Here is a 10,119-nt window from a genome sequence, read left to right as displayed (position 1 = left end):
CAAACCACGTGTGAATGTTGTGGGAAGGGCTGCCTGGAAATTAAATGTCCATTTAAATACAGATCTGACAGCTTTCAGCATTGGATGCGCATGACAAAGACTTCTGCCCCGAATTGACAGCAAATGGACATAACTTGAAGAAGACACACCACTTTTACTCACAAGTGCAAACACAGGTCTTTGTGGCCAACGCAAAGCACTGTGACCTCGTGGTGTGGACACAAAAAGACATGGCAGTTGTACCCATCTTCCCTGATGTGCACTTCTGGGAATCGCGTTTAAAGAAAGCTCAGGAGTTCTTTCAGAAGGTGTGCCTTCCTGAACTAGTAGGAAAACATTTCTCCATGCAAAATGCAGCCCCAAGTGGTCACAACGTTTTTCTTTCTGGTGTCTAGTTTTTTGTCAGAAGTGCATTGAAATATGTATAAATTGATTTCAAACCTGCAGCACTTACCATGTAACAATTGTCAAAGTGTAAAATAAAGAGTCAAATGCAGTTATTTGTCGTTATCTGGCTTTTATTATAACGTCATTTTAGTGAAACAAAGAGTTCAAAGCGATGATAAACTGTCGATTATAGTGTACAGACACAGAAATGGTTACATAACGTAATGTCAGTGTGTTCATACAATTACACATAAAAAAAGGTTTTCCTAGTACTATGTCTTCAGAGACATACTCAAAGTTTTCACAATCATTAATTAACAAGAACAAGTCTCGTGTGTGTCTGGTTTCACTACCACACTGGGGCACATGTTAACCAAAACACAACACACACGCACAATTTTATCAAGAAAGGTAAAGTCTTCACCCTCACATGGAAGAAGAGAACGGATTGGCGTGGTGGTGTGTAGCATTTTGAACTTGTTGCGCAAACTGCCAATTACTCGCTCGACATGGATTCTTAGGTGTGCAATGGCTCGTGTATTTTCTATGTCCTTGGCATCTAGTTGACAGAAGCCCCTTGTAAATGCTGGGATCTTAACCTCCGCACACTTCATTCCCACCGCATCTCTGATGTCAAAGCCTCTGTCAGCCAAAACTACATCCCCTGGTAACAGCTTGTTAAGTATGCCACATTGCTCTGTGATGTGTTTATCTGATGCACGGCCCCCCCACCCCTTAGAAATGAATGAAATTGCACCTTGTGGAGTAATCCTGATCAGGTATTTCATGGTGTGTGTACCCTTGTAGTGCGAGTGCGTTTGAGCACGAGCATTTACATTAGATGGTCGTTCTGTACGAATTTCAAAACAGTCAACAATGATGGCTACCCAATTTCCAAAAGTTTCCGTAAATTGTGGAGGCACTGATGTTTGCAAACAGTGCCTCTCTGGCCTGTGTACCAATACTCCTAAGCGGGCATACAAAACATCAATTGTATCAGCAAAGACAGAAGACAAAGTTTTGTGGGAGACATTGAATAGAGATGCTAAGATGCTGGACAGGAAGATCGAGTTTAAGACGCATAAGTGTGAGTAAAAGCATTTGGAAATGCGACAGTTTCTTTGATGCTGGTAGGAAAGCGTTTACATTGTCGAGCACGGACATAAAAATAGCAAAACAAGTAAGACCAGTGTAATATTTCACTTTTTCTGTGTCACCCTTTAAAAGGTTTTCATTCAGCTCTGTCTTGTCCAACAGTGAATTAAGCTTTCTGTTCTCCTCCAGCAGCCGGTTTATTTCTGCTCTGCTCTGTACACAGCGCACACAATCATTTGTCGGTCTTCGATCTTCTGTCTGTTTCTCTCTCAGATCACCATTTTCTACATTTGCACCCACTACCTCTGCCTCTACATGTCCAACACAAATCTGGCCCTCAGCCAAAGTCACAGGGTTGTTATGGTGTTGCTCTTCTGTCGTGTCCATCTCTGGCTGCTCTTCTGTGGTAACTTCTGCTGAGGCCTCACCTTCATACTCTTCTGCTCCACTGTGAAAGCCTGTCCAACGCAAAGAGTGCAAACACACAAGGGAATTTTTAAACAGTTTACACATTAAGGCCGTATGAATCCTCCAAAATGTATGTGTTGATTGCCGGACACTAAGAGCAACTTTTAAAATGAGGGATTGTGGTTGGAGGTGGGGTTGTTGTTTACCTCCAACTAGTGCTTTTTGTTGTTGCTGTTGCGTTCGCCGTCTGTGACGGTCTGAATGTGACGTTCAGATTTCGGAGTGCCCCATGTGTAACGTTGGTACCCAGTCTGGACTTGTTGGATCCATTTCATAGGCAGGCTACAGTTGTGCGAAAGAATTAGCGAATCGTTACATAGCACGTATGTCTGCACAGTCACTCAATTCTATGTTTGTTCACAATTTCTATAACCTCCAACAGCCACAACGATAATATTATTAAGCTATAAAGAGTGATATGCACATATATAGAACTTACCAGAGTGAAAATGTCTGGAGCACACCAACAGTTATCGGGAGATGGAAGCGAACTGGATATCAGCTCGTCTCACAGCTGCTATCCAGGCTAGACACCTTCGTTTGGTAACATCCGATACACGAGCTCCCTGATGTTGCTTCCAAGTTGGGAAAGAATAAAAAGACAAACCCTTTTTAAGCTTATTCTCTTGCCGGTTGTGCGATCGAACATTGCAGCCGACCACACAGCAAGTACGAACCATTGCGTTTGCCTTCGCTCCTTGTTCTTTTGTTTTTTTTGGACCCGGAAAATGGAGCATCAGGCCAAAATACTTTCCACGCCAACGCCCGTGACATCACACTCCAAAGCCAAAGAGATTGACAGACCACGTGACTTTCACGCATTGCATGCTGGGTACGAGTGGCAACAACATCAAGACACTGCATCAAACACTAGTATTTCCAGCACCGATAATCATTAATTCTGCCGTTTTAATCCCTACTTGCATTTTATTTACCCCCAAAACAGTTGAGTACAAAACGACGAAGAACTCAGCAGGTCCGTACGAAGACAGACTTGATGAAAAGGCAAAAGAAAAGTACGAGGAAAAAAAATCAAAGGAGTGAAAGGGTCAGACCCATACGAGCATACAGAGTGGAGTAAGCACGTTAGCGTGCTGCCCAACTTTCATCACGCACATATTTATTATTATATGATCCTGAGTGAAGTTTGAGTGCATACACTCAGAATGTTTAGTAACTTTAGATCCCTGCAACAAGCCCAGGTCCAGTTTACTTTGGTGATTTGGACTATTCCATTTCACCGCTGTTGTTACATTTTTTTCTTTGCGTTGACCTGTACAGGAGATAATCTATTTGTCGTTTCAGGTTGTAGTATTACACAACATTTTCAGATCTAATAGAAAAAAAGAGTTTTTTGTAATTCATTCAATTTTTCTTTATTTATAAATGGCATTATTGTTTCATTCTATTATACAGGGTGGGTCATTTATATGGATACATGGTAATAAAATGAGAGTGGTTGGTGATATTAACCCTTTAAGACCTACCATAGAACCAAGTCCGCCAGAGCTTATAGTATATTTTTACATGCTGTGGAGCCATTTTTTGGAGCATTTCAAGTTGCTATACATCAATACAACCATTATAGCCCAGATTTTAATAATATGTCTTCATTAAGTGCATAGTAATTACATAAATTGCAAAAAAGTGCAATAAACTACAAAAAAATTTAAAATCGTTTTTGATTTTTTAACATATATTTCTAGTTAGAGAAATTTAAGAGGATTATCCCTCAAAACTGTAAATACAAAAAAGTTGCACAAACTAGTTTCCCATCAAAGGAAATTTATTTTAAGTGTCTTCATAGTTTTATTTTTGAAATACACCAATTTCTATACACTGCAGGAAAAACGAAAAAATATATTATAGTGCAAATTTGCAAAATAACAGCATATGCATCAAAATAAAATATTTACAGCAGTGCAATATGAGTCCTCAGCATCCCAGAAACGACACAGAAAGTCATAAAGTCAAACATAACTTTTAAAAACACAAGTATAGGCTCATAAGGCCACGATGGTAAAAAACTACATTTCCGCAAAATTACGTCACTTCCGGTTTCGGGCAGGTCATGCCGGACATGCGATAGTTCACGCTGATGGACGTAGGAAGTGTTACAAACAGCTGATCGGATCGGCAAAGCGTGTTTCTGGAATATTATGTTTTTGTTGCTGCAAGTGCTTTTTATGCAGTTTTTGCAAAGCTATATGTGGAAGGAAACTGTGACCTAGGACAAGCTGATGGCATAAGATGTAAGTACAACTCCTCCGGTTTCATATGCAAAAAAATTATTGCGCTAGCTTACATGGTTGCAGTGCTACCAGAATTTAAAAATAGTTACGCAAAGTGGAGCGTGTCCGCTCCGACCGGCTTTAAAGGGTTAAAGTCCTGTTTGTGGCACATTAGTATATGTGAGGGGGCAAACTCCTCAAGATGGGTGGTGACCATGGTGGCCATTTAGAAGTCGGCCATCTTGGATACAACTTTTGTTTTTTCAATAGGAAGAGGGCCATGTGACACATCAAACTTATTGGTAATGTCACAAGAAAAACAATGGTGTGCTTGGTTTCAATATAACTTAATTCTTTATTCTTTCTTCCCTGTGGGCTCAAGGCTGGAGCCGAACAAAAACTCCCTGATACCAACTGTGTTTAGACTGTTCCTTCCCACTCAAGGCCACCTGGGTTGGCTGGTAGACTGTTTACTTAGCCCGGCAGGGCGAAGGACACTGTCTCAGCTGAACTCTGGACACACACACACACACACACACACACACACACACACATACACTGATATGCACACACTGATCCCCCCTCCCTTTCCAAACGCCTTAAAATGTTTCATTATTTGTTTATATACAATTCAAATTAGTTAATTACATATTTAATCAATTATTGGTTTGTTTTCTATTTTAATTATTTTACTGACACATTTAATGAATTATTTAATGATGTATTTATTTAATTCACGTTGCTACTCCTGGCCCTGCATCGGTGTTCATAAATACATTTTATTTGTCAGCTTCACCCATCAAAGTCAGGGGGCGGGGTTAATGCTGATCAAGCGTGGCAGACTATGATGAGGGGAAGGAGGACCCAAATGCTGGACTCTTTGATGAGGTCAGTGCATTTATTTAAAGTGATGCAAAATAATCCAAACAACAATAAATCCCCAGTGCGTCCTCGACTCTGACATGTCCTCTTGCCAGTGTTAGTGTTCTTTGTCTCTGGACCTCAGTGTCTGAGCACCCCGTGCTCGCTGCCCTCTCGTCTCCACACTCCTCCTGGGGAATAACAAAGAGGCAGCCGTCAGCAACGCCACAATGCGGCAGACTAACCTTAACTAACTCGCCAAGAGACTAACGTGAAGTTACGCAATGATCCAGCATCGGAGAAAGCTCCACCACACTCCTAAGTAGCTTGATCAGCTGCAGGTGTGAGTAATTCTCCTACGCAGGTGTGACACACCCACACACACACCCAGATACACAAACATGGAAACAGGAGACAGCAGCACCAAAAAAACACATGTCCATAACTTCTTACAGGCCCTGGGTCACCCAGACCCTGGTCCCATGACAATTTCTCAAAACTAAGTAGGCCTATACACCCCGGTTTGGACATTGTGGATCCAAACTATACTTAAACTTTACCCTTTTTTGTGTGTCACCAAATACACTTTAATATCTTCTAGACAAGAATGTAGTGGCATAATCTTTAACCTCCTAAGACCCGAACTCCTCCGTGGCATTCATTTTTAATTTCTCTTTGATATTTGGGCTGATTGGGGCCTGATGAATGTAAGAACAAAGAATTACTAGTCAAAGGAGCTTGCAAAGAAAAGCGTCTGGACTTCTTTAAGTTACTTGAAGACGTTTCACCTCTCATCCAAGAAGCTTCTTCAGTTCTAAGGTCAAATGGTGGAGAGTCCCAGATATAAACCTAGTGGGAGTATCCCCCCACAAAGGGACAAAAGGACCCCCTGATGATCCTCTAATCGCCTGAGCCAAGGTGTGAAACTGGGTGTGGGTCCCAAACAGCCAGAGTTTCGGGTGTGTTCATTGTGAAACCTGGCCCCACCTTATCATGCGAATTCCTGAGGTCAGATGGCCCAGGATGTGAGTGGGCGTTAAGGCGTCTGGGAAGGGATCTCAAAACTGGATTATAGATGGCAGAGAGTTGGTGTCGTAAACCCCCGCCTCACATTTTGGACAGAGAGGACAGATGGTTTGAAAGAGGAGTGAAAGAAGCCATCTATGTCCACTGTGAGCGACCATCTTTGAACAGAGGCGGGGGACCCACACCCAGTTTCACACCTTGGCTCAGGCGATTAGAGGATCATCAGGGGGTCCTTTTGTCCCTTTGTGGGGGGAAACTCCCACTAGGTTTATATCTGGGACTCCCCACCATTTGACCTTAGAACTGAAGAAGCTTCTCGGATGAGAGGTGAAACATCTTCAAGTAACTTAAAGAAGTCCAGACGCTTTTCTTTGCAAGCTCCTTTGACTACGATGACCTGGATGACTGAGAACCTTCACAGACAAAGAATTACTATATTTTTTTTTTTTTTACCAAATTTTTGTTTCTGAGAAAAATGAGAGCCACATATAAGGATATTGGTCTAAAATGTCGATAGCACAGTGGCAGTATAACATCCTTGTAAGTGGATATCAGGCCCTTGTAGAGCAAATTGAGTATTTTGGTCTAAACAACCCAAAATGTGATGTCCACATATATGGACGCCAGGTCCTAGGAGGTTAAATATCTGCTCACTTTGTCAAAATGAACCTAATCATCTCTGATGAATTCAGTGATGTCTGCCAGCTCACCTTGCAAGTGGTCGAGCTTATACCGCCGACAACGCGGCACACAACTTGTAAACCCCCTGCTGACTATCACCTCTTGAGTTATTTATTTATGTTAGTTTCAACTGTTCCTGCAAAAAGTAAGCACGTGTTACTGATAAAAAGTCCAATAGAAGCAAAGTCTAAACTTTAAAAACAAAAAACAAAAACCTGTCTGATTAAGATCTGATCTTTGGGGGGGTTTCAATAAGCAGTGTGACCCGTGTATATGCATCAGGGGTGGGTTTTGATTATCGATTTATCGATTAAAATCGATTCTCTCTTGGATAACGTGATATCGATTCATTAAAATCATGAATCGATTTTTTAATATAAATTTATTTTGGCCAAAACGCCAGAATCTCAGGTTAAACCTCCCAAAATTTCAACAACCACCAAACAGCAAAAAGAGTCAATGAGAGCAGGAACACGGATTCTGCACAAAGACGTAAACACAAAGCGCGGAGCTGCCGACGCATCAGAATCAGTGAGATGTGACTTTCTCACCTGACTGCATGGACACGAGCTGAAAGCCGACAGCTCGCTGATTCTGATGTTTCGGCGGGTCCGCGCTTTGTGTTTATGCCCTTTTTGCTCTGATTCTGAAGCTGCAGGTTTTATCTCTCTCCAAACAATATTGAGTAAACCAGCAGCAAAAGAAGATCCAAACTACGCTTCACATAAACATCGTCATGAATTCCCTCTGATTGTTTTGCTGCCAGCACAATAAAATCACACTTCATGCACAGCTCTCTCTCTCTCTCTCTCTCTCTCTGTACTTCAAGAACAGTTTCCCATCTAAAAATCTGTTTTCTGCATTATTCGCTTGCTTGTTACACACAAGTCTACCGTTCTTACAGCCTGTTGGACGCTGTTTTTTTTTCTTTTACTTACTTCTGAAAACAAAGCCTCATTTCTGCCGTTCAATACTGAACAAATTTAAACTTTTTAAAATGATGCAAAATTGCAAAATGCTCAGCTGTCTGTAATCAAACCTCTGTAACTTTGCTCTGCTTCACGTCAGCAGCATCAGGTAATGTTCATATGTTCATTAATGGTTTTCTTTTGTTTTTGATGTACTGCAGAATATTTGTATAAAATCCCAGGCCAGGAAAACCTTCATGTTTTTCTGTTTTATCCTCAGCTACTTTGACACAAAGGCATCTGCTGTGATGCTCACACCTTTGATAAAGTCTGGCAAGCGTCAGATTTCTTTTTATAGATATAAAAATATAGAAATGTACTGATGCATGACCTGAATTATAATATTTCTGACTGTCTGAGGCAAAATTTCCCCGATTCAAATTGAATCAAATTGAATTGAATCGTGGATCGAATCAATTCTAGAAATGAGTGACGATACCAGCCCTAATATGCATGTTTTAATAAAAGAGATAATGTTGGTGTTTCAGTCATGTAGTAACTGTTAGCTTTAACTGTACAAGGCTTGTTAGACATAATGAAACACATCGTACAGATTTCTGGATGTTAGACTATAATTTTTATTATGATTATTAATCTTGAGTCTAAAAAGTCAGTCAAGTATATCCAGGATATCTTTCTGTTAACTGGATTCACTGACCCTAACACTGGGACCAGGATAAGCGGTCGCATGAAGCTGGTTATCAGCTGACAATCTTATGATTTAATTCATTTCATTAAGTTATTTAATTTTTCTAATTTTTCCTCTACATTTCCCCTGAAATGAAGGGATTGTGTTAAACATGCTTTAGTTCCTCACATTTTTCTGCAATCTCTTTGTTCAACCCCCTGAATTAAAGCTGAAAGTCTGCACTTCAAACACATCTGAGTTGTTTCATTTCAAATTGATTTTAGTGTATGTACAGAACCAAAATTAGAAATTAAGTTCTCTCTGTCCAGATATTTATGGACCTAACTGTATAATCTATACAGCACGTAAAAATGCTATAAATAAAGAAGTCTGTGAAAATGTGGCGCTTCCAGGTCAATTTAAACTGAAGTGATATAATCTTCTCCCCACAGTTTGAGTTTGTATTGTCTCAGCTGCAGACAGACTATGATATCAATTTGGAGGTGCCAACCACTATTAATATTATTAGTTATAAAGGACACCTTCCTGCCTTTAGTCTTATTCATGATGATTATTAGTCGTCTTCTAATGTCCACAAGTCTGTATGATGTGTTTCATAGTTTCTAACAAGCCTTTTAAACTTAAGTTACTGCATTGCTGAAACACCAACATCTGCTTATTGAACAAAACAACAACCAAAAGACCACACATCTGATTTTATTTTTATTTTAATAGACTTCCAAAAATTATACCAGATAACTGGCCTCAGAATATAATTGAATAAACATTTTTAAAAACGATAACCTAATCCTGTCTTGACAGGCTGAGCTCTTCAGTATCCACCAACAGCATCGTCATGCTGAGTCAGACGTTTCTGCTCCTGGTGGAAATACTCTTCCTCTTTCCACATTGTACCAAATGTTTTTAAATGTTACTTTCAATTTAAAATTAAAGATTAAAAAAGTGTAACACATATAAACATCAGATAATTAAGACAAGCGAATGGTTCAATTCCACATGTGCTCCGCTGACACATTAAACTTCAGTAAAATGATGCAGTTATGAAACAACTTTAATCTAAAACAAACTGATTTGCTCAGGAGCAAAAACAGTGAAGTAAGTGACTGTAAGTGAGTGAGCTGTGCTGGTGACTGGATATCAGATTTCCAGTCATTAGAGCAGATAAGTGGCAGAACTATATTACTGAGGTACACGTTTACTTATTTAATTGATGTCTGTCAATAAATCTATTTAATTTAAATGCAAATAACCCAAATCCTTATTAAAGCATCAGGTTCACTTATAAAGTATTCTGTAGTTATCTTAGTGTCCATCGCCCTTTGAATCCCCTTTTTAACCCAGATTTGAGGGTAAACACAAGCTTAACTTAACAAACTTAAAATCCTTTAATTTTCTCAAAAATCGACAGTGCACCTTATAATCTGGTGCGTCTTATGGTCCGAAAAATATGGTACATTTGCAAATTGTGTGCACAATATTAGAACTAAATTATTTTATATTGACAAACAGCGGCCCGCATTAAACTGTGACTGTCACCAGGTAATGTGGGCGTGTTTCCTGAATAAGCAGCAGGTGGTAAACAGCTGACAGGTGAACAGGATGCATGCAGGTAAACTGTAAATCGGTGGTGTCGTGAGGAAAGTTTCAGCTCATTATTTCTGTTACAGAAACACAGAGGTACGAGACCAGGCAGAAGACTTTCTGATTATTTGTTTTTAGTTAAAATAATTCCATTGTTGTCTAGTGATGGTGT

At 40.0% G+C, this 10,119-nt stretch overlaps 1 protein-coding gene and 1 pseudogene across 1 annotated transcript in view; both read right to left on the bottom strand.

Moving 5' to 3' along the window:
- Positions 1-10,119, bottom strand: part of LOC146391788 (protein NLRC3-like) — a 453,804-nt gene that overhangs the window by 152,451 nt on the left and 291,234 nt on the right. The window lies entirely within an intron of this gene.
- On the bottom strand, positions 702-1,869 carry LOC146391796 (uncharacterized; annotated as a pseudogene).

This window comes from Perissodus microlepis, chromosome 3 (genome assembly GCF_051167445.1).
Source record: "Perissodus microlepis isolate ML-2025 ecotype Zambia chromosome 3, ASM5116744v1, whole genome shotgun sequence".
NCBI classification, from domain to species: domain Eukaryota; kingdom Metazoa; phylum Chordata; class Actinopteri; order Cichliformes; family Cichlidae; genus Perissodus; species Perissodus microlepis.
The sequence above is the reverse complement of the archived record's forward strand: the minus strand, read 5'-3'. Positions and strand labels throughout refer to the sequence as shown.